The 5,000-nt window shown below is 59.9% G+C and overlaps 1 protein-coding gene and 1 long non-coding RNA gene across 4 annotated transcripts in view; one reads left to right on the top strand and one right to left on the bottom strand.

The window, feature by feature from the left end:
• LOC133121983 (uncharacterized) overlaps positions 1 to 297 on the bottom strand; it is an 848-nt gene extending 551 nt beyond the window's left edge. Inside the window, exon 1 of the long non-coding RNA XR_009708061.1 lies at positions 1 to 297. This exon is cut by the window's left edge and continues 56 nt beyond it. This is a non-coding gene — a long non-coding RNA (uncharacterized LOC133121983).
• LOC133121979 (exocyst complex component 7-like) overlaps positions 1 to 5,000 on the top strand; it is a 26,647-nt gene that overhangs the window by 13,299 nt on the left and 8,348 nt on the right. The window lies entirely within an intron of this gene.

The following is a 5,000-nucleotide window of genomic DNA, read 5'->3' as shown; positions in this document are numbered from 1 at the left end:
TCTCCCCATCACATCTCTAGGCAGATATACCCCTTCGCACACCTCTCCCAATGCGTGACGTCTGCGCGGTTGACCGGCACGGGCCCCTCCAGGGTTCTCCACCCACGTGGCACAACATTCAGGAGCAGGGGTGCCACATACCCCCCCCCTCAGCTCCAAGCCCCGGGCGGGAGCGTCTGCCCCTAGGCCATCCTCCCTCCTGGATAGCGCATCAGCATTCTGGTGCAGCTTCCCAGCGCGATGCTCCACCTTGAACCGGTAAGGCTGCAACTCTAAAAACCAGCGGGTTACTCGGGCATTGCTGTCCCGGTTAAGGTACATCCATTTGAGGGGAGCATGATCGGTCACCAACAGAAACTCACGGTCGAGTAGGTAATAACGTAATTTACCTACCGCCCATCTGATGGCAAGGCATTCCTTCTCGACCGTGGCATAATTCCTTTCATGGCCGAGGAGTTTTCTGCTGATGTATGTCACTGGATGCTCCACCCCGTCCTGGATCTGTGACAGGACCGCTCCCAGGCCCACTTCCGATGCGTCGGTCTGCAGCACGAAGGGTTTCTGGAAGTTGGGAGTTATGAGGACTGGTTTCTCACCTAGAGCGGCCCGTAGGTCCTGGAAGGCTGCAGCGGCGAGGGGGTTCCATTGGACCCGGTTGGGCTGCTCCTTCTTGGTGAGGTCGTGTAGGGGGGCTGCTCGTGCTGCAAACTCCGGAATGAACTGCCGATAGTAACCCACCAGACCCAGGAACATTCTCACCTGTTTCTTTGTAGCCGGTTGGGGCCAGGTGGCAATGCTGTCGACCTTGTTCGACTGGGGCTTCACCCGCCCCCTCCCGACCGTGTGGCCCAGATAGGCAGCTTCCTTAAATCCGAGCCGGCACTTTGCTGGGTTAGCCGTCAGCCCGGCCTCCCTCAGGGACCTCAGCACCGCTTCGACTTTGTCGACATGGCTGTCCCAGTCGGTGCTGTGGATGACGATGTCATCCAGGTAGGCGGCCGCATACCTCTGGTGGGGCCGCAACACCTGGTCCATCAACCTCTGGAACGTGGCCGGGGCTCCATGCACGCCAAAGGGAAGGACGGTGTACTGGTAGAGGCCCGTCGGGGTCGCGAAGGCCGTCTTCTCCCTGGCACGGGGTGTTAGGGGAACTTGCCAATACCCCCTCGTCAGGTCCAGGGTGCTGATGAACCGGGCCGGTCCCAGCCGCTCAATGAGTTCGTCCACCCTCGGCATCGGGTACGCGTCACACAGGGAGATGTCGTTCAGGCGGCGGAAGTCATTACAGAACCGCCAGGTTCCATCCGGCTTGGGGACTAGCACCACGGGACTGGACCAGGCACTGCGGCTTTCCTCAATAATCCCGAGGTCGAGCATTCTCTTCACCTCCTCCTGTATCGCGTGTCGGCGAGCTTCTGGGATTCGGTAGGGTCGTAATCTTACCGTCTTCCCAGGTTCAGTGCTGATGTCGTGGGCGATTAGGTGGGTGCGGCCGGGCATAGTCGAGAAGATGTCCCGGCTTCGATTCACCAGCTCACGTAGCGCTTGCTGCTGGCGGGAGCTCAGTTGCTCTCCAATACTCACGTCAGGGGTCGGTGGGGGCAGCCACTGGGCAGAGAGGACTGGGGTCGGAGCTGGGGGTGGCTCATGCCACCTCTTCATCAGGTTGACGTGGTAGATTTGGAGGCGGTGTCGTCGCCCCGGCTGTCTCACTCGGTAGTTCACAGGTCCTGTGCGTTCCACGACCTCATACGGCCCATGCCATTGGGCCAGAAATTTACATTCACTGGTGGGGACTAGAATCATCACCTTGTCTCCTGGGGCGAATTCTCTCACCTGGGCTCCCCGGTTATACAGCCTGGCTTGCTCCCGTTGTGCCCGTTCCATGTGGGCCCTCATCATGGGCCAGATCTGGGCCATCCGCCGGTCCATCTGCTCCACATGCTCGATCAGGCTGCGGGTTCGGGACGGTTGCTGTTCCCAAGCCTCCTTCGCCAGGTCCAGTAATCCACGGGGTCGTCTACCGTATAGCAGTTCAAAAGGGGCAAAGCCGGTGGTGCTCTGGGGTACCTCTCGGACTGAGAAGAGAAGATAGGGTCAGAGCTGGTCCCAGTCCTTACCGTCCGTTTCAATCATTTTCCTCAGCATGGCTTTGAGGGTCTGATTGAACCTCTCCACTAGTCCGTCGGTTTGGGGGTGGTAGACGGAGGTTCGTAGTTGGGTCACTTGTAGCAGCCGGCACATCTCCTTTAGGACCCCCGACATGAAACACGATCCTTGGTCGGTCAGGAGTTCCTCCGCTATTCCGACCCTGCTAAACAGCAGGAACAACTCCCTGGCAACCGCCTTTCCGGTCGCGGTCCTGAGCGGGACGGCTTCTGGGTAGCGGGTTGCATAATCCAGGATTACGAGGATGTACCGATGTCCCCGGCTGGACTTCGGTAAGGGCCCCACGATGTCCATCGCAATCCTCCTGAAGGGAACATCAATTATTGGCAGGGGTATTAGTGGGTTCCGAAGGGTTACCTTAGGGCTGTGGAGTTGGCACACGGCACAGTGTCGGCAGTAGTCCTCCACAGCCTTTTTCACCCCGGGCCAGTAGAACCTTGCCAGGATCCTCTCGTAGGTCTTCTCCATCCCCAGATGGGCTCCCAGCAGGTGAGTATGACCTAAGTAGAGGACTCGGGGCACAAACGGTTGAGGGACGAGCAGCTGTTCCACTTCCTCCCCCTGTGGGTTACAGACTCGGTAGAGCAGGTCTTGTTTTACCCTGAAGAAGGGATACGATGGTGTACTCACCGGCCCTTGTGGTACCCCGTTAATGTCTCGGGCATCTCTCCAAGCCTGAGCGAACTTTGGCTCATGTAGTTGGGCAGTGCCAAACCGTGTGGGTGCTTCGGCCTCCTCGCTCACCTCTTGGGGGCCCTCCGAGAAGGCTAGACGGACATCTCTCTCCGGGGGCAGGGCCTCCCCAAGCTCTTTCTCGGACGCAGTGATGGTTCCACTGGTGGCCGGGGTGCTGGGTTGGCGTTTCCTCTCAGGTGGCAGGGCCTCTCCTTCACTGTCCCCAGACGTCGCGGCCCAGACTGGTAGGGGGTTCTGGCGGGCAGCCCGGCGGGGCCGTCCTGGCCTCGTCTCCCTCAGAGGCCGGGGCCCCTCCTCCCAATAAGTCTGGAACAAAGGGCAGTCTCTTCCCATTAGTACCGGTACGGGTAAATTTGGCACAACCCCCGCTCTTACCGCGTGCGTCCCCCGTGGTGTGATTAGGTTGACCCACACCGTGGGGTATTCTCTGGTGTCCCCATGGATACACGCCACGGCCACCTCTTCACCCCTCTTTTCTCCCGCAAACTCTGGTCTTACCAAGGTGATGGCGCTGCCCGAATCCAGCACTGCTACAGTGTCCTGTCCCCCTACTCGTATCGGGAACCTGGGGGCCTCCGTACTCTGGTGCGCCCAGCAGGTGGTCAGGTACAGGCAGGGGTGCGCGGGGCTGCTCGGACCCCTGGCGGTGGGCCTGGACACCTCCCTCCCGGGGCAGTTCCTGGCTAGATGCCCCTCCTCTCCACAGTTATAGCATCTCCACTCCGGCCGTGGTCTCCCTGCGTCAGGTCTGCCCCGCCGATTTTGGTCAGGGCGGGCTGGTGGGCGCTTCACCTGTGCTGGGCACCTAACTGGGCGGCGCGGGGTTTTGGTGCGTTCAGGTTGGAGCATCTTCTGAGTGACCTGATGGTTTTCGAGGAGGCCCACTAGCAGTTCTACGGAGGTGGGTCCCACCTGGGCTATATCCCGTTTGGCTTCCCGGGGTAGAGCGCGGGTGCATCTGTCCAACACCACCCTCTCCAACAGGGGTGGCCCCTCTCCCTCGGCCAGCCAGCTCTTGGTCAGGCGGGTCAGGGCGGCGATTTGGGACCGGGCAGGCTGGGAGGCGTCATAGGCCCATTCGTGGTATCGCTGGGCTCGGGCAGGTAGGCTGAACCCATATTGGGCTAGGATGGCTCTCCTCAACTTGAGGTAGTCGGTGGCGTCAGCCATGTCCATATCTCGATAGGCCTGTTGGGCCTCTCCCGTCAAGAAGGGGGCTAGTATGGCTGCCCAGGCTGCCGGCGGCCATTCTTCACGTTGAGCGGCGCGCTCAAACACCTGGAGGTACGCCTCAACGTCATCATCAGCTGTCATCTTTGTCAACGCCTCTCGGGGGGTTCGTCTCGATCCGTCACGGGGGGATAGGCGGCAGAGTTCGACCACCGCTTCCTGCAGGGCCCGCTGGGACCTCGCCAGCTCCGTGATGGCCGCTTCCATCATCCCTCGGGAGCCCTCCTCTGCTTCCGCTTCTTGCATCTCAGCGAGGGTAGGGGCAGCCAATCGTCTCCTTCTTCGCTCTTCCCCAGGGGGTGTGGCTTCCATTCACTCTCCGTTCTCACCCGTGTTGGTTCTTCGGCCCAGATCAGCTTCCACAGCGTGGCATCAGTATGCCCGCATTCTCCACCATATGTGGTGCCTCGGGGTGAATCCTGAGGTGCAGAGAGTGGGCAGAGCTAGGAACCAACACAGGAGATAGCAGATGTCAGAAAAAATACTTCTTTTTATTTTTTCTGTGTTTTTTTTTCCGGGGTATTGGTGATAGCGCCCCCCCTCAGGGCAAGGGTAGGGGAAAACTGGAGAAATCAAAGGGGCCGTTTAGGCAAAAAATAAACGAAGATTCTTCCCAGACCGGGGTATTTTCCAGGGCTTCCTCCCTCCTCTCCTCTTCGGCCGCGTCAGGGCTGGCGGGAAACACAAAGACAGGGGGTGAATAGGGAGGTAATTTATCTGGCTCACGTGACCGGCGTCCGTTTCCAGGTCTTCGGTGTTGCCGTCCGTGAAGGTGGGGTCTTCCTCAGGTTCAGTATGGCTGGGCGTTGCAGGTCCTTCCTCTCCCTGCCTTCCACACTCTCACACGCTCAGGAATGGCACCAACTGAGCCTGGCTGCAGCCTCGACCGCGCCTTAAATCCCATT

The sequence above is a fragment of the Conger conger genome, chromosome 2 (genome assembly GCF_963514075.1).
Source record: "Conger conger chromosome 2, fConCon1.1, whole genome shotgun sequence".
In the NCBI taxonomy this organism is placed as follows: domain Eukaryota; kingdom Metazoa; phylum Chordata; class Actinopteri; order Anguilliformes; family Congridae; genus Conger; species Conger conger.
The sequence above is the reverse complement of the archived record's forward strand: the minus strand, read 5'-3'. Positions and strand labels throughout refer to the sequence as shown.